Below are 20,534 nucleotides of genomic sequence, written 5' to 3'. Positions count from 1 at the left end.
CTCAGCCTGAGATTCAAAGCAATGGTTTCTCCTGGGCTGATCTCGTAGCTTCCCAAGGTTCTGTTGTCCTAGAGAGACCACCTGCCACTGACTAAATGTTGGATCTGGCTAGGATAGCCAGTCAAAGCACAGATTTGCTGCTTTAACAGCGAAACATAGCTATCTCCACTTACCCAGATTAAGATAGATTTCTTTTCAGGGGTTTTAATGAAAATCTGGAAACGATTATTGGTTACCTGATGTCTGCTGTTTATCTGAGCTCTGCCTGAACCGGTGTCTGTGCTGGTTGCCAGATGGTCCAGTTGTGTGTGTTCTTCCAGGTCGTGCCTCTTATTGGGTCGATCTGCCTTCAGGGAAGCGTGCCCTCCGCTCATTTGATGCCTAATCCGGCCGATCTGGTTCCTTGGTTCTGAATAGACTTGTAACTTGCTCCGATCTGTTAGATCCGACCTGGATATGTGAAATTTAGGCCGAGCATTTGTGAGGTGGGTTGGATCTGTTGCATGCAGTCCCCCATCATTACATGCAAGGTATGGCAATGAGGCGATTGGCCTGAAGAACGGCCTACTGGCTAGATCTGCATAGATCGGCCCAAGCCCTAACGATTCTCCGCCCCCGAGTAGGATTCTGAGCGAAAAAGTAAAAATTGTTTGCCGGCCTCTGTCCTCGCTCGGTTTCCCGGTCTCTTCCTTCCGATCTACCTTTGTTTTGTTCAAACCTTCCAATATATCTGCTGTACCCAGAGCATCGTGATCTTTCCTGGCGATGGACTGAGTGAAAGCGTCCTTGCAGGTTATTCGAAGGGGTTTCGGGGGTTTCGTCACCGCGCGTTGAAGACCAGATCTGCGAAGGCCAGAGACTATGGCCGTCCCTTCTGCTTCGCCTCCAACATTCACCCAAACGATAGCTCCAATTCCGGCACAGGGGAGGCTCGCTGCCATAGCCATCTTCCAGTTTCAGAGCCGAGCGTCGTCCTATATATATATATATATATATAAATCTTAAATTCTATTAATTCCATCGAAAAATTGGATTAAATACTAATATTGTAGGAATTTTAATAATATTCTTAATAAAACTCTTAATTATAATTAAATTAAAATTAAAATTAAAATTAATTATAATTAAAATCATTTCAATCTGAAATTAAAAATTCGATTATTTTAATAAAATTATTAATTATTAAACTAATGCCAAAATTATTAATAATATTCCTAATAAAAATATTATAATTGAATAAAACCAATTATAGTTATAATTAATTATTTTTTTTTTTCAATCCTAAATTCAATTAATTCTATTAGAATTATTTAAAAAAATTAAGAATTTTATATATTTCTAAGAATTTTAACCATATAGTAAAATTAATAAAAAATGGAACAAAAATTTTGGATTAAATATTAATATTATAATTTTTTTAATAAAATTCTATATTATAATTAAATAAAATTATAATTAAAATTAATTATAATTAAAATCATTTCAAGATTAATTTAAAATTCAATTATTCTTATAAAATTACTAACTGTAATAATTATTAAGTTTTATTAATTATTAATTAACCTGACCTAAGGCATGTTGGCTAACATCATTCCTATTCCATCACTATCTCACACCTCTATTTATCCATTCCATTGAGATCTAGTTGATATACTTTTTTATCTATTCTGATGATGAGCCACGGTGGATGGCTCAAAACATCGATACAAATAATTATGGATGTTATAATCCTGGAAGAAAACTCTACACACTATGATATACTTGTGATTTCCTGCCGAAGGCGAATTATGAGTAGTACAATCAATGCCCCACTTCATGAAAGGACCGATGGTGATAATAGGGAAAAGTGGAGCTAGATGTGCACGCATTTTCCGAGTATAGACTTGACAAGGATGGCATCTTTTGACTGCTTCAATAAAATCTTTGAAGATCGAAGGCCAAAAGTAGCCTACTCGCAAATTTTTTTAGGCTGTTGCAAACCCAGATAGATGACCACCGCAAGCTCCACTGTGGAAATCATTAAGAACTGACTCGACTTCTTCCAAGGTTAAACAATGTCTAAGGATTGAAAAAACCCCGCGATGATATAATGTGTTACCTATAATAACATAATTCTTAGTGAGGTGACGCACCTTTCTACACTCATCTTTGAAAAAAGTGGGTGGGAACTTTGAAGTCTGGAGATATATAATGATATCCCCATACCAAGGATCTTGTGAAGAAATAAGAAATAAGTGTTCATCACGAAAACTTTCCTCGTGAATAATTTCTTCCTCACAAGGCAACTCTGATATCAACTCTGCAAATACTAAGGATTTCTTAGATTTGGCCGATATGAATTCGAGATCAAATTCTTGCAAAATGAAAATCCATCTATTATATTTGCCCCCAATCACTCGCCTACTGAGAAAAAACTGAAATGGATTGACGATTGCTAAGACGAACATTTTTCGAAGTAGAATGTAATGCCGAAGCTGTTGGACAACATGGACATCTACCAAAGCTAATTTCTTGATGGGAGAATAGCGTAGTTCAAGACCTACCAAGCCTTAACTTAGATAGTAGATTACATGCTCACATAAGGCATCATATTCCTGAACCAGAACCATACCAATGGTTGATTCTACTGCAGCGAGATACAAGAGGAAATATTTTTTATAATCAGGTGGACTCAACAATGGAGCAGAGGTTTATGCTTTTTTCAAAGCATCAAAATATTGTTGCGTGAAATCACCCCATAAAAATGGGACTCCTTTTTTGAGCAAACGCATAAATCCTTTTGTGATCTCAACGTAATTGGCTATAAATCTCCTCAAGAAATTTTCTTTTCCTTGGAGACATTGAAGTTGACATATGGAGGAAAGGGAGGCAATTGAAGTATTGCCTCAACCTTGAAGGGATCAACACGAATCCCCTCTGTTGACACGATGAATCCTAACAATCGACCGGATGTGACTTCGAACATGTAGTTATTTAGTATGAGTTACATCTGAGACCTGTGATGTGCTTACTCCTTTGTCCTATTCTGTGCTCTGCTGATTGAGTTTTACTAGCTTTGTGGACAAGTGGGAGATCATTTTAGTCCCGTATTGATTGAATTAAATTAATTCTTTGGGGCTGAACTGCGCTAATGTGTCTCTCTCAACCTTTGCATAGTTGGAAGTTGACTCAAATAGGTCATCAAACTTATCATGCTCATTTGTGAACTACTTGAGTTTTGCCTGAGTGTTAACATTCTTGGCAGTATCAATGGGGTCGAACTGCTGATTCAGAATGGTTTGAAAGTTCATAAGCTGGATTTCGTCCATTTCCTTAACAACATGCTTGAAATTCTCAAGAGAATAGGCACCACAACGAAAGGGAAAGACATGCCACATTATCTTTTTGTTATCTTTCATGACCTTAGATATGCCATTTCCTAGAATGTGATAGGCTATTTCCTGGGCGAGGAGCTTGTCAGGAATATATAGGGGTAATACACGTGGCTATGCAAGGCTGCCAAAAAACTGAACATAGATAAAGGACTCTTCTTCAAACCATCTGCCAACTGATAAGAGGTGGTTGTTGGCTTCAGGTGAGATTCTAGGGCATTTTTCATTAAACACAAACTACTGGATTGGAAGCACAACTCCATGACAAATTTTGTAGAAATGGGGCTGATATTTTGACTCCCAGAGAATACTATGATAAACGTGGATAGACATAGGGTCCTGTATGGTCCATTTCCATCCCATGGATGGGAAATCAGAAGTAAAGCAAATAACATCCATTACATAGGCACCCATGTAAAATGGGGGAACAATGTTTTCTAGAAAAAACTACATTTCTTCCTATAATCTAGGATTTGGATACTTAAATTATTGGATAGAACAGTGCCCCAGTCCATAACATAGCTATCACAGGCTACATCAATCAAGGGTACCCAATGGTCTGAAAACTTTTGGGTATTGTGATAACCAAATAATCTACATATCGTGGTGGCAGCGTAACAATATGGACCGACAAGAGAAGCTATAGAATACATACCCTTATTCTCTCGCTTGTGCTTGCTGACATCTCTTCTCCATCCTTTGATGACTTCAGATTGATCATGATTTTCCTTCATGAATTTCTCAATGAAGTCTTTATCATATTTCTTCTGAGGTGTCGACAACTGGTACATTTGAGTCAAATCTTTGCTGGTGAAAGAGCCGATGATTGTGTTCCTCTTGGTCATAAAGTTTCTGTCAACGATGTTTAGATGGTCAACAACCCATTTGATCATATGCATGTAAGGAAGGATGTTCGGCCGAGCAACAATTCTATGGAGGAATGAATTGGCCAGATCACTATATGTAGTATCAGAAACCGGGTATGAATCTTCGACTATGACTACTCTTTCTGTGACTTTCGGCTCTTGATTTTCAAAAAGTTGATACGTGGCCTCCCAGGTAGATGTTCCAATGTTTGAGGTGCATGTGGTATCGGTAAATAATGCAGGTAATTCTGCAACGTCAGGGGGAAGAGCAACTGATTGTTGTTGAACAACAGGGTTCTTCCCGGGTTTGGTCGACCGAGACATTTTTGTTGAATTATGCTTGTCGGGACTGACCTGTTAAGAGAAACACAAGGGTGAGAGAACTAACATTCAGAGCGAATAACTTAGCAAATAACCGATTACGTAATAATCCAAGACTTTTATGAGCGAAATCTCAGGAAACCGTTAGTAATAATGAATGCATTTATTATATCAAAAACCATTAATTCTCCACATTTGGCCATTAATATCGCATTCGCCATATCTAAACTTTTGAAGCCTTGTCACTTTGAAACCTCCGATTGCAATACGTGTTGCGGACCCGACTGCTCCATCATAGCAGACCTTAATATAATATCACATCTGCCACGTCACACCCTTCATATCACAAGTTTTAAAGCCGTGTGTTTGGTCATGGGCATTAAAAGTCGCAATGGTTATGGTGTAAATAATTAAATTGAATAGATATGGTGTAAATAAAGTCACAAGTCAGAGGCTTCGGAAGTCTGGTCATGGACAATAAAATTAAAACACCCCTTGCGAGATCCCAATATGCTATGTGGCAGTGTTATGGGGTTAACCTCTTTATTACTATTTACATATATATGCCGGCTTTTATTATATTTAAGCTTTAAACCTTTAAAATTTATTTGGGAAAGGTTTTAATCCCCATTTTTTTTAAATTTTTTTTTAAGGATATTTTGACATAAGAGCGTTGAGGCTTTAAAATTAAACCTAAAATTTATCCCTCTTTTCAAACTAATATTACCCGTTAATTTTTTAATCATATCCTAAATTTTAAAACGATAGCCATTCTCTATTATTAACTATATAATAAAATTATTAAATCATATCCCCACTGCTCCTATCACGTTGCACCGGTTGGTGCAAATGCTAGTTTTATATACGATCTAGGGTTTCAGGGTCTTTTAACTTTTTAAAACATTATAATCATAAAATGGGTTGTTATATCGGATGTAGGGTTTTAGGTCCGCAGATATATCCTTCTACGAGGGGTTTCAGGAGAGCCTCTTACGCCGCGCCCCCTTTTCAGGTAGGCGCATTTGCAAATATTTGCATCGTGCTATTTTTCTTTCCAGGCGGCGGATTGACTTGATCGGTGCTGGTGCTAAGATGCCTCTGGATCCGCTTGAAGAAGAAGAAGATTAACACTGTGCTCCAAATTGAATTCCCAGATTCCGTAATGTATACGGACAAAGGTGCATTTGTGGATAATCCGATGCGGCTGGTTCAGATCCTCATATGCAATCGGATTGAGGTGAGTCTAAGCCTTGATTTATTTTGTCTCTCTCATCCCATATTCTCTTATCACGATGTCTTTTTTGTTTTGTATTTCTGCTTCACATTTTCCAGAAGAGGTACTGCTTATATTTGCTTTCACAGACTCACAGCAGGCATATTTTTTCAATCTGTGTTTCTTTGGTGCATTTATTGGCTTACATATCGATTGATATTGATATATTTTCCCTCAATTTTTCTAATCTTTTATTTCATCCGAGTATAAAGAGATACATCCTGTAAATGCTTGAAGCTTCGAGAAATATCAGAACGAAAATATACATTCTTTGCTAAGCCTGAAGAAGGCATTGATATTGATTGAAGGGTCATCTTCAGAATACTGACTGTCATAAGAGTCCCCATTCGAGGATGGAGAAATATGTTACTGTGAGATATGACAATCCTTGATTTCCCTCCATAACCTTGAACCCTCAGCCAACTGTAGTCCTTCCTTCCTCAAGGTGTGTCTTCACCATTTAATTCTTTGTAGACATGTTCAAAGCACTCTGAAATAAAAACGGACAGAACGTTTGATTTCATCTTCTACTACTGCCATTCATCCAATTAATTACTAACAACAGATGAAATTTAGTAACACTTGTTTAACAGATTCTTCTCCTACAGGAAAGTAGCACAGTCTGAATTTAAAGGCTAATCGAAACTGTAATCTGAATCTCGTTTGAGCCTATAAACGGACACAGTTAGAAAACATACACAGAACATGTAGATCACTGTCGAGAACCCTTGTTAATGCTATTCCATTATCATTGAATAAAAAGCTGCATCACTAACATATCTCAGTGCAAAATGCACTGCCCCCTTCCAAGTATTAGAGCTTGTGTTTTGTGGCAACCTGATGAACTTGCCTAGGCTGCACCATGTACTGAAAGTGTTGACTGCAAAACAAATGTTACGCCTTGTGTTAACTAAGTACGTGAGGAAACCTATCAATTCCCTGTATACAGATGTTCATCAAATCTGAATTAGAATCAACAAAGTACAACGGATTTACTACCAGAGGGGAGTAGCCATGGGTTTGCAGTACATCATTTGAAATCTCATCAGAATTTCAATTGCATACAGGGGAGTAGCCATGGGTTTGCAGTCCATCATTTGAAATCTTCTAAGAATTTCAATTACATACTTATTCTGTCCATGGAACACTTCACTTGCACTTTGCTACACCCCTAGAGCCAGCAAGTAGTGCTTCAAGTCATGACAAATTCTCTTGCCAATTTTGCCCTCCACCATTTTGTGGATTCCTTTTAACTTCCTGTGAGTGTAAGATTGTCTACATATAGGACTAAAACAAGCAGATTAGAATGATCTACCAAATAGTAAAAATTAGAATCTGCATCTGTCTTAGTGAAACCCAAATCTGAAAGTTACTCATCGATCTTGGAGTGCCATGCAAATGGTGCCTGTTTCAACTCATAAAGGGCCTTCTTCAACTTGTAAATATGGGTCTCAAGCCTATTTACCTAAAAGCCTCTCGGTTGGTTTATTCATATAACTCCTTAATCAACCTATTAAGAAATGTTGTCTTTACATAAATTTGATATAAAATCCAATGGAAGATTGTTGTGAAAGACATAGTAAATCTGATAGAGGTATATTTAGTAACAAGAGCAAAAGTCTTCTCATAGTCAATTCCTTTTTAATGGGAGAACCGTCCAGCCACAAACCGAGCTTTGCAGTTTTCTATGCTGCTATCTGCTGCATGCTTAACCATGCATGATTGTTGTAAGACAAACTAGAGTCAAACACTGACTTCTCCACTAGTCTAGGCACTATCTCCTACCCATCATTCTTTAGGAGGAGATGTATTCCTCCATCATGGCATTTTGCAGTACTTGCTTCCTTACTGCCGTTACTAGAAGGTTTTGTTTCAATAATGGAAGATATCAGCGCAACATAACTAGGGAACTTTTTAGGAGGGTGGCTTACTTGAAGGGAAGTAGTTGGAGCACCAACTTACTCTGTTGCCTCTTGTAATGTCTAGACTAGCCATCTAGGCTTTCTAGCTGAACTTGAAGGTAAAGAGGCACCCCTTGCACTTCCAAAAGTTTGCTGATCTAAGTCTGCTTTTCATGATCTTTTTGATTTCTGCAGATCTGTTTTTGGGATACCAAGCTCTTCTGCCTCCATGGTCACTATTGGAGGTTCTTGAGAGTTAGAGGACCATGCATTTTCTTCAAACTTGGTATCTTTGCTCACAACTACTTTATGTTGAGATGGAATGTATATTTCATAAGTTTTTGAGGTTTCACTCTAACCTACAAAAATGCCCTTCAAACTAGAAGGTTCCAACTTGGTCCCTTTCTCATCTGGAATATGAATGTAGATAGGACAACTGAAAAACTCAAAGATGTGTTACTTGAGGTTTCTGAATTCCTCCATTGATGTCTTATCCTTCAAAATTCTGTGAGGATACCTATTCAAAATATAGACAATGATAAGACATATTTATACACAGAGACACATGAGCGGAACTAGATCATGAATCAAGGATTTGACTGTTTTATGATAGATCTGTTCATCCTCTTTGCAACCCCAATCTACTGAGGGTTGTAGGGAACTATCAACGTTTTCTTGATTCTTGATTTCATGCAAAAGGTATCAAACTCCTTTGGGGTATACTCCTCTCCATTGTTGGACCTTAAAACTTTAATCTTTATACTTATTTGATTTTCTATAAGACCCTTAAACTCTTGAAACTTCTCAAAGTCTTCATCCTTGGTTTTTGTGAAGTAAGTCTAGGACTTCCTAGAAGAATCATCAATGAAATATTCATAGTAAATGTTACTTGATAAGGAAGTTGAAGAGATGGGCCCACATACATTTGAGTTGATTAGGTCAGAAACCCCTCTTGACCTATGTTCACTGCCAGGAAAACATCCTTCACATGCTGGCCAAGTGCACAACCTTTGCACACTCCTTTCTTCTCAGCCTTGAAGATTGGCAATCCCCACACCATGTTTTTCAAGATTGGCAACATTCACTAGTGCAAGTGACCTAGTGTCTTTTGTCAAAAAGCTCACACATGTTGTCACTATCATACCCTAAAGTTCTTAAAGGATTCCCTTGCAATTTAGGATGAGGACTTGTTGATCTTCAAAGTTAGCCATATATGTAGGATCTATCATCATTGAAATTGGAAAGAGATTTTTAGTTAAGCTAGGTACATACAAAACATCAGTAACTTAGTAAGCTTAAGGATATCACTTGATGGATCCCACTCTTGCAACTGGATATGTGGCATCATCACCAAGTTCTACTAAAGGTACTCTTGTTAGAGGTTGTATGTTTGCAGGCTCCGCTGTCCACATACCAGTCCACATCAGATATGATGTTAGATGACAGGCATGAGACCACTGAGAAGTGTATCTCGAGATTGGATGAAAGCTCATCCACTTGAGCTGATGCTTTTGTACTCTTTACAAGTTGCTTCCCCTTCCCCTTCTTTTGATGACATTGGAAGCAAAGTGCCCAAACATTTGACACTTGAAGCACACGATGTGGCTCAAGTCCTTCTTTCCCTGGTTACAAGAACCTGGCTTCTCTTTCTTCCCTTTTTAAGTTTTAACCCTTCTTAGTTCCTCTTTTCTTGTTTCCCTTCTTCGTCTTACTAATGAGGACAACATTCTGCTCCTTCTAGTTGAAGTATTTCTATAGCCTCTTCAAAATGGGATGTTTTAACTTCTTTTTGGCCTAGATGTCATAGCCAAAATGTTTCCAAAAAGAACAGGACCTATTTAATGCATTGAGTACTAGCTTTTCACCCTTCACCTCCTCTCAATTGCTGCAAGCTGATCATGGAGATCAATAATCTTCATTAAGTATGCAACTACAATATCCTTTTACTCATTTGCAGGGATTAAGCTTATTTCTTAACAATGTCTTCTGTTTGTTGTTCTCACTCTGATAGAGTGACTAGAGCATCAAACATGTACTTTATTGTGGTCTTTTTGGTGACGCGAGGGATCTAATGATCCTTCATAGATTCAAGTATGACTCACTTGACCTTGGCCATCTTCTTTTTATGATTTACCAATTACACAGGTCTGGGAGGCTCTACTACCAGTTTCTCCAGCCTGGTATGGAAGAGATGTTGTAATGTCGAGTCCTGTTATGTAAACGTTTTGACTCGGTCAAATTGCATAAAATAGAAATGAAACAAAATAAAAAATAAAATTAATAATTAAAATAAAATTGAGGTAAAATAGTCAATTTATTGTTGGTGGTTTTTGGGCTCCAGGTTTTGACAACCCATGGTTTTATCAATGGTATTCTTATGTAAGAAAAATTTCTCCCACTCTAGATCCATCTCAACTCCAGATCTATCGAGTGTCGAGAGGGATCAAATCTATTGAGGTGCAAACCTCTTTTAGAGTGAAAAGAAATTTGATCCTGCCAAGTGCTTGGTAGATCTGGAGTTAAGATGGATGTAGGCTGGTTACCTGAGACTTCCCTGGGATGAAGTTTAAGAGGGACCTTCCAATCTGTCCTTGTATTTGAGATTGACTGTAGCCATACTAGTGCATTGGAATATCGCCTAAACGAAAGTTAAAACAGATTAGCAGCCTAACAAAGAACTCGACAACCTGAAACTTCACTGTGCTTTTCTCAAGCATGGATCACAGCATCCGATCCTTGGAGCCTCGTGACAGCTCCCTTTCATAGGTAGCAGTCCTACTATCTATTCAAGGATTTTTAGAATGTTTCAATAAACCTCTCTGATACCATTATGAATTTGTCTAACGCATTGTAAACAGATTCTTCTTCTAGTGGAAACTAACACTGTCTAAATTTAAAGGCTAATCAAAACTGCAATCTGAATCTCACTAAAATCTAGAAACACAGCTGGAATACATACATTGGAACACATAGATCAATGTCAAAAACCCCTGTTATTGCTATTCCAATACTGCTGAATAAAAATCTGCTAGAAAGGATTTTGTGTAAGAACTGAAACTAACCCTATTACAGATCCATACTCTCACTCTCTTATAAGTGACACCTAGGGTTTATAAAAATAGATTTATTGCTTAGATCTCTGGATCTGCGCTCTATCTAATTGATAAAAAATGAATTCAGAAAGACTGTGAAAAATAAAGCAGAACTGACTCATCTAACCTTAGCACTTTATCTTTAACCTGAAGTCTAATGAAAAATTATCTTATTCTATTTATGGCTGGTGCATACATGCATGCGTGTGCCCTTATTGCTGGAATACTAAAATTTGTGATGTGCTCCTACTGTCTATTTATTGCTGCATTCTCACCAACAGATCATTATTCTGTTTGGAATTTAATGCTGCATGGATTTGTGTAATGCTGCTGTAAGGTGCCCAGATCTGCCATGTGTGCTCCAACCTAGTAGAAGATGATCTGGGGTACACTATCTAACAACAATGAGCGACCAAACACTGGTATTTTTTTAAATGCCACTGTGGGCTGCTAGTTTTAAGAAGTATTGTTAGGGAAATAAGCTTGGTGTAGTTATTTGATCCTCACCTAAATCTATTTTAAATCTGATACAGTGAGAGTTATTGAGATATAGAACACCTATGGCTTCCCATTTTTGGGGGGTACCTTGACTAGGTCCATCAAAGTAATGCCCATGTTCCAGATTTGTCCATAGGAACACGAATCAACTTTTTCTGTGTTGGGGTTGATGAAAAAGCTTTGAAGTTTGAGAAGATTGACTGACCTTGGAACGCACATTGAAAGAGTTATATAGCTGTCTTCAAAGATTTCAACATTTCTATCTTTCTAGATTCCCCATGATACTATTAGAGGAAGGCCTTTGAGGACTGAGTTTTGCTACCTCTTTTTAGAGCACTCTTCAGCATAACCTCCTTGTCCACATTCCTTTATCCTTGTCAAACCATCCAGATTCCCTTTAGTAAGGACAAAATATCGGTAAGTGGTCTATGTTCTTTTCAACTCTTTTACACATGATTTCCAGATGTGCTTCCACCATGAGAGTGTGCATTCTGGTCTGTCCAGGGTACACGATTCTTATCCTAAGTTTGGAGTGTAAATCCCTAAGGCTGGATTTTAGACCAGGCATGTTCATCATCAGAGTCTTTTATATAGGCATGGCACACTTTTGATTTGTTTATAAATCCTTTCGATTGAATATTTTCTTGGCCTTTGAGTCGTCTCTCTGTTCAGCGCTATTCCAATCCTGTTGCCAAATGGATAAGTTTCCTGGTCCAGCTGCCTGGTCTAGATTGAAGAGAGTTTATCACTGCTTCTGGCAGCTTGTACTCAGCTCCACTGCTTATCCATGGGTCTACACTGATATTCGCCTTAGCATCATTGCGAACCTTCCATGCCAGCAATTTTTCTATTAAAGGGAAAGTTATAGTCAGTACTCTCAATAATATGGATGCATTGTTGATTGACTTGTTTGGGTTTCCAATCCTGTCTTCTGCGGAATTGGGCTCAATATATCTCTGAATGTGAATATGATTTCAGAGGTCCTCTTTTGATGTTAGTCTCCACACACACTTGGCTTTTAGGGGTTTCCCGAAGGAATGATATTCGATATGTAACGCATGTGGGCTTTTTTTGTATACCTTTGTTTTTTTAGCAAAATATAGTCTTATATTATAAAAAACTGATCAAGTACTGTAATTGCTTTCTCTTTGCATCCATGCTAGAAGAGGCAACATATCAGATTGGGCATCGTATTTGGAATGTCTCGTGTCATTCTAAGGACAAAATCCACAACAGTGATAAGATTCAATGTTTGCTTTTATTTTTATTGTGCTCTTTCCAACTTTGTGGCTGGAATGAGTTGTAGGTCCAATTGAATCTGTATTGAGTTCAACCTGATTGTAATTTTCTAACTTTTTGCAAACGTGTTGTTTATATCTAGCATATGCAGATGGGGGATAAACTCATAGAGTACTAGGCTTGTGCAGTTACATCCTGTAATTAATCTATTAAGATTGGTTCTGATCTCCTTAAGTCCATATCTAGATGGGTCATGAGGGGAATGCAGAAGTTGATTATGTATTCTTATCGGCACTCGGTCATAGATCCCATGATCCTTCATTTAATGTCTAGTTTTTGTCAATAATTAGGTTTTGTTCTTTAGATACTCCAATCTTTAGTTTTAACTTTTAATGTTTAGTGTTCTTTTATGGTGATTATTTTTTAGTATTTAGATCCTGTAATGATCCTTCTACTATGATTGGTTCTTTTTAAATTCTTTTCTAAATCCTTGATGTCAAAGGAACATAATTTCTTTATCGAGTCAGGCAAGTCTTTGTTCATTGGAATTAAAAAACATTTTACGGAAATGAGAGTGCTACCAGGAAAAAATTTAGATAATATAGTTCTGTAGTTTGATGCTACAACAAACTTTGTTTGTGCAGTCACTGCCTTGTTTGGTTATTAGTATCAATTTTACTTTGGTACTGCATTTAGATACTTTAAGCTACATCATTTCCACATAAGATTGATAGGAATTCGACTCTGTAGTGATTATAAAAAACACTGTTGTTTATCTATCCTATTTTAGTACTACCACACGACTTGCAATTGTGCTAAACATAAAATACGAAATAGTTAAAATTTTGATCCATTTTTTGCTTTTGAAAGAAAGCAATAGTTTATTTTAACCAGTGTTCCATGAGGATGTGTCCCCTATGGTGGGGTGCACGCACCCATGCTTCCCACACACCTAGGATGGGAAGATGCTCAGGGAAACGTTTCCCCACACCCCCTTTTAGGGAGACACGGGGAGACGCAGGGGGAAACGTTTCCCTAGTGTGGGGATGTGTTTCCCCAAAAGTGGTGCTTGTGGGCAGCTCCCCTAAAAAAGGGCTAGGTGCTCCCCCTTAATTTTGGTTGAAACAATAATTTATGAGTGGGAAAGCTTAACATTCAACCCTAGGGCCCTATTAATTGACTTAGGATGTTTGAGAGTGGTTCTGACCTCATTTTATTTCATATGGAGAAAGTTAATTTTAGATTCCACTCAAAATATATCAGACATAACAATTTTTAGGATTTCAGGAATGAGGGGATTGAGATGTTTCTATTGGGCTGTATTATATATAAGGGTTTGGAACTAGCATTTAATCAAGAGCACCAAGCCCAGAAACACCCCTTTTGACGGGGGCCGTGTTCTGCTTAATTTTTTTCTAGTAACTGTTGTAATATAGAAATTAAAAAAAATTATAAAAAAACTATAAAAGAATTAAAACTAAAAAGAAAAACACATAACAAATATCAAAACCTAAACTAATTTGCACTCTCTAACTCACTCATTCGAGTTACCAAGCTTATGTCTACTCAGCTTACTGCGCAGCACTATTTGACTTACCAGTTAACTGTTGCACCTCCTCCTCCATGGCACTCCTTCAATGCTCATTGGCCATTTTTAATTGTCACTTTTAACTTTCGAGTCTTGACTTTAGATATGGATGACCTTAGACTGATTCTTTGACTCTCACTCTCTTTACTTTTTTTGAGTTTGAGTTATATCAATTTACTATTCCAATCTTCAGGCTTAAGTATCTACTACAGTCTATTTTGCTTAGTACTAATTAGATTCTAGAATCATGAATTTAAATTTTAAATCAATTTAGAATCTAGAATGATGAATGATGAATTTAATTTTTAAATCAATTTAGATTCTAGAATGTTGAATATGGATCAATCTAGTTCATTATTGAATCTCGTTGTGTATGAATGAATGATGTATGTATTAGTATGAATGATGAGTATGGATCAGTGTATTTCATTATTTAATTCAAACATGTACGGATCAATGTATTTATGCTTTCATTATTGAAGATATATATATTAAAAAAATTATATAACCCCCATATCCCCCTGCCCCCCCTAATTTTCCCTAAAATTTGAGGGTACTCCCACACGCCCCCCCTGTGCATCACCCGAAACATGCGTCTCCCTATCCCAGAGTCTTGGTGGAACATTAGTTTTAACTTGCCAACATAGAAGGGTTGAAAATATAGTATGACTTCATATTGAAATACGACCATTTTTAATTTTCTGTTTTAACTTTCGAGTCTTGACTTTAGATATGGATGACCTTAGATTGATACTTTGACTCTCACTCTTTACTTTTTTTGAGTTTGAGTTATATCAATTTACTATTCCAATCTTCAGGCTTAAGCATAACACTCCGCCAGCCTGTATGGATTCTCTCTTTAACACTATAGTCTATTTTGCTTAGTACTAATTAGATTCTAGAATCATGAATTTAAATTTTAAATCAATTTAGAATCTAGAATGATGAATGATGAATTTAATTTTTAAATCAATTTAGATTCTAGAATGTTGAATATGGATCAATCTAGTTCATTATTGAATCTCGTGGTGTATGAATGAATGATGTATGTATTAGTATGAATGATGTGTATGGATCAGTGTATTTCATTATTTAATTCAAACATGTACGGATCAATGTATTTATGCTTTCATTATTGAAAATATATATATTAAAAAAATTATATAACTCCCATATCCCCCTGCCCCCCTAATTTTCCCTAAAATTTGAGGGTACTCCCACACGCCCCCCCTGTGCATCACCCCAAACATGCATCTCCCTATCCCGGAGTCTTGGTGGAACATAGGTTTTAACTTGCCAACATAGAAGGGTTGAAAATATAGTATGACTTCATATTGAAATACGACCATGCCCTTCAAATTTGATCCCAGGTGGAAGAAGTAGTTTAGGAAAAGTATTATTTTGAAGTGTGTTCTAGTGTTTGGCTTTTAGAAAATGTTAATATTTTTTCAAGCTTTCTTTTCAGTTCTTATAACTGATTTGTTTGTTTTACTCTAGTGGTTTGTTTATAATAGTTAAAAAGGCTTACGAGATTTAATGGAAACCTTTTACACCCACACCAGATATGCCAAAAAGGCCTTAGACGTGTGAATGGCAATTTGGATGCACCATTCATATTGTGCAGTTGTGATGTTTTTTGTTAACGATTGTGCTGAATAGCTGTCGAATGATGCAGGTACCTTCAAGACAATTTATACCACATACGGGAATCACATGAGATGGATCTGGATTTGAAGATAGAATTCTTCAAACATGTTAACTAATGCATTCAACTGTCCAATGTTCTTAGGTAGCGGTTTTGTAAGATTTCTTCTGACAATTTCTGGTAACAAGAGTATTATTGTAATCTCTTAAGATGTTGTAAGAGCTAGTCCTAAGAGCTTATGATAACCCTTTTGTTGTCAGAAATGTGTGAGGAGTGAATGTCACAGGGTTGGCATTTAGTATATTGAACAGTTGAATGATAGTTAACATGTAAGCAGAGTTCAGTTCTGTATGGGAATCAGATGAGATGGGTTGAGAATGGAGATATGGGTACAGATTCAATGGTAAAATTCTACAAACATGTTAACTGATTCATTCAGCTCTCCAATGCTTTCAGGGACTGATCCTGTAACTTTTATGTTGACAATTTCTCGAAACAATAGAATATTTCTAAGCTCTCAAGATTTCACATAAAGTCCAACTCTTAAGAGCTTATGATAATCCTTTTGTTGTGAGAAATTTGTGAGGAATGAATGCTAACAGGATCAACACTTGAGAGCATTGAACAGTTGAATGATTAGTCAATGTGTAAGCTCAGTACAGTTCAGTATATTCCTTTATGTAACCCTCTGAAAAGGTATAGCAAACACACATGGTGAATATAGAATGTCCCCATGTTTTGCGTTGTGAAATTAGTCATGTTTTAGGGTTAAAATATTGGTGAGCATTGTCATCGTTTGTTTATATTATTTTTAGTGGACTCATAAGTCTTGCTAGTCTTGATTATGATACTGAAGTGGCAGTCATCTGTTATTGTGTGGATTGTCATGTTACTTGACAATAATCATCTGAACAGGCTGTTTGCAAATTGCTTCAGTTTACCAAATGAAATGATCTTTTTATGCAGTATCTTGGAAATATCTAGGTTAGTCACCTTCAAGTGCACCTATTATCATTGCATTTCTTACCAGTGGCTTTTAGGTTTGTTTTGTATTGTAAGCAGAGTCTGTCTTTGCATATATTTTGACATGCATGTGGTACCTGGCAAATGATCCTGGTTTTATATATTTTGGCAATCATACAATACCTTGCAATTGATCCTGCTTTTTTATATATTTTGGCCAGAATATGATACCTTGCAACTGGTATTTTGTACAAAAGGAAATTTGGGGGGGGGGTGTATAAATCTGGAAAGGGAAGGTTGAATTGATAATCTGATATGTTTTAGTGTTCTTGTTTTACTGGGGTAGAGCTAAGGTAAGACCATTGAATCTAATAATCCATGCAGCAAGATGTGAACATCATTTCAATATTGGCGAGATGGTTTCCTGGCTGGATAATTCTGTTCATTTATGCCTTGTAGTTTTTCAAGAGTCTGTGCAAAATATGAAGAGAATGCGCTAATGTTAGCTAGAGAAACCCTTCTACTAAGCCACCAATGATTCCCCCATCACTAGGCCTGACAAAATTAAATACTACACTTGCAAAGTGCATGTATATTCTAGATATTTTCAATGGCAATGCGTATGAATCACCATTTTCAAAACTCCATAAGCTCATGGCAAATAATTCTCACCTGTTTTTTGACAGGCTACTCCAAATCCAGTTAACACAGTTGCTTTCTCAAGGGATCTACACAAGAGCAGAACCATACCCATCATCTTCTGAGTTACAAGAGCAGAACCATATCCATCATTTTCTGAGCTGCAGGAGCAAAACCATACCTGTTGTCTTCTGAGTTGTAAGAGCAGATTTATTACATACAAATGGATGTATGTCAAGTTCATACACTTCCAGAGCTTTAACATAATGGAGATTAGAAAACCAAGGACAAAGCATGCATGCACAGACCAGGATGGTAAGCCAACAAGGAGGTACAGCAAAGTTGCACAGTAAAGCATTATCTCATAAAATAGAAAATTTGTAAATGTCAGCTTTTTCTGTAGTTTGGATAGGCCATTTCAAACACACACACACACACATGCTTAATTGGTATTGCCATGTGTACAGAATTTGTAGTGTCCTCTTCAAATTAATTGCTTGAGGGAGGACACAATAGCCTACTTAACCTCGTAGGCTAGAGTCATTCGTAAAGGGGGACTATTATTTGATGTTACTTGGGTAATATTGGATAATGATAGTCAATTTGGGGCAAATGTAGGGAAACATTTTAGCCACTCAAAATTAAAATTAGGAGGGAAAAACTACAAAGGGATATATGAAAAGGAAAGAGGACAATGATAGTTAATTGGGGAACTATTATTTGATGTTACTTGTGTAACATTGGATAATGATAGTTAATTTGGGGCAAATGTGGGGAAACTTGTTAGCCACTCAAAATTAAAATTAGGAGGGAAAAACCACAAAGGTTTATATGAAAAGGAGAGGATATTCATTGTGATCATCATGGTTTTGTAACCTTTCTGATTTTGAGCTGAAGTTCTTGGATGGTTTAAGACCCCTTTTTTCTTTTGGTTTCAGTGGTGAAAGATTCCACCTTGGACAATCCCTCTATGTCATCTCGCTACAAGATTGAATTCTGGTTGGATGATAATCTATCCGTGGCAGTAAACTATCTTTCTAAGGCAAGTATGGACTGATATCTTAATTTTGTGGCAGTGAGGGATAAGACCTAGTTTCAGTGGTAGTGATGGTAGAACGATGAGTAGCGAGTTATTATCTGTGGTTAGCGAAGGTTGTAGGTTTCTTGTTGATGGGCATTAACCTGCAACAAAGTTGGAACCAAACATTTATGTGCAGCAATTAGTGTAAGACCAACTTCCCAAGGCCAACAAAGTGTGGAGCCGAACGTTTTGAGTCCGCGAGGGCTGGAAGGAAGGTTGTGGGTTAGCTGGCAAAGAGCGGCGGGTTGCTTGAGACTGGTTCAACCTACAACGAGTGGGCATTGGGCAAATCTGATACACCCAATGGCTAAGGAGGCTAAATTTAAGAGTCTAAGATTGCGGTTGGCTGAAAACAAGAATCTACAGGTTAATTTACGGTGCCGATTGAGATAGTAGGGGTAGATTGACATCATAGTATAGCAAGCAAGGTCTGCGGGTGTGATTTTGTGGCAATAGGGGGATAGCTACATTTTTGGAAGACTAAACACTACATTGATGTTGATATCCTTGTTGGGAAATTGTGGAATTTGCAAGTTTGTTATTTGTTGATGAATTGGACCTACTTCGTAGCATTTGCTGGTGGAATTAACTGTTGTTTGAGTTCTTGTTTATACTTCTTATGCAATCAATAAAAGATCATCATTATTTTATAGATTGAAGAAGCATTATATTACTGTAACCCTAATGCATAAATAAATCCCGACGATAATCTCTTTGAGAGGGATACCGTAGTGGTATTAGAGCTGTGCAACCTGCCAGCTTATGAGCATATGAACTCTAGATGCTTCTGGAAGATAGGGAAAACGTTACAACAAGGAAAAAGAAGGGTACACACAACTGAGTCATGGCAAACAGGGAAGAGAAACCACTAGAAACTAACCCTTTTGACATCTTAGGGGAGTTAGTTAGCAAGAGGGCAACAATAGTTAACTTGATAGATGGCACAAGGACAACAACAGATAACTCAACTGTTGACATCAAGGTAGCAATAGATAGCCCAATTTTTTTCCCATGTTGCGGCAAATTAGAATAATGCAGACAACAATGTTGGTAATAGATCTAATGAAGGTAGTAGGAGTTTTGCAGAAGGAAGCAACAATCCTGCCCCCTTTAACATCTCTACACCAACTAACATAGTGGCAATCAGTAAAAAGAACCCTAGACCTCTACTACCCTAGTTTCTAGATGGTTCGGGAGCTGTAAACCAAGGACTTGTAGAACAAAATAAAGCTTTTTTCAGAATATTTCAGGGAGTATGCATCATTAGCAGAGGATGTTCGAGCAACCTTGACCTTTATTGAGTTCAGTAATGTTAAGTACAAAAATAGGACTAGGGGCACACAACCGAACTATGACCTACTATGTAAGGTTTAACAATTGTTGACGGGTCATCCAAGTGTTTCGCAAGGTGTTTAGTACAAAAGTTAGATACCTACGTCCAACTTAACCCAATGTTGATAGTAGAGGTTATCAAATTCGCCACCTTGCATTTGGAAGCACAAAGGCATGAATGGTGGCACCACAAATTGGTTACCTTGGGACATTCCCCCGCGATCCTGGGTTGGATCAAGCCTGCAAACCCACCACTCTATAAGATGCCATCACCAAGATGTACAACATGGAAGATGCAAAACCTAAAGCTAAATTTCCATCCAAACCACTCATTCGTTAGAAAAATAGAGATAAGAAGCCATTTCAGAGAGAATGAACTAGGAAGGATAGGTTGGATGATGAAACTTGGAGTGAGATGAGAAGGAAGAAACTTTGCTTCACTTGCAAGGAGCCATGGGGACCTAGTAAAAAATTGCTTGGGCAAGGGGAAGGTCCACTATATTGAGGTGATCTTAGACAATGATGACGAAGAGGATATAATGCTAACACCTAACGGTGAGCCTAATAGTTCATAGGTGGAGCACTCCCATGAGGAGGTTAAAGGGGATGAGAGACCTTGTACGAGAATTAGGGGTGGCACTATCAACACTATTTCTAGAGTCTCTAAGTATTACACTTTCAGGATCAGGTGGTCATATAGGGACAATGAATCACAACTTCGGTCG

General features: G+C 37.4%; 1 long non-coding RNA gene across 7 annotated transcripts in view; it reads left to right on the top strand.

Annotated features, from left to right (window-relative positions):
* The first annotated feature begins 5,408 nt into the window (after positions 1 to 5,408).
* LOC149217029 (uncharacterized) overlaps positions 5,409 to 20,534 on the top strand; it is a 116,327-nt gene continuing 101,201 nt past the window's right edge. For 3 of the 7 annotated variants that reach the window (XR_016251182.1, XR_016251179.1, XR_016251181.1), the window contains exons 1-3: positions 5,462 to 5,795; positions 15,825 to 16,197; positions 17,444 to 17,727. This is a non-coding gene — a long non-coding RNA (uncharacterized LOC149217029). Of the gene's footprint in view, positions 5,796 to 15,824; positions 16,787 to 17,443; positions 17,728 to 20,534 lie in introns of those variants that run through there. The other 4 variants (XR_016251180.1, XR_016251184.1, XR_016251183.1 and 1 more) reach the window with 4 other exon arrangements.

This window comes from Pinus tabuliformis, chromosome 1_1 (genome assembly GCF_031772625.1).
Source record: "Pinus tabuliformis cultivar Carrire ecotype Pingquan chromosome 1_1, CPIR1, whole genome shotgun sequence".
NCBI classification, from domain to species: Eukaryota; Viridiplantae; Streptophyta; class Pinopsida; order Pinales; family Pinaceae; genus Pinus; species Pinus tabuliformis.
This window is presented reverse-complemented; position numbering and strand designations above follow the sequence as displayed.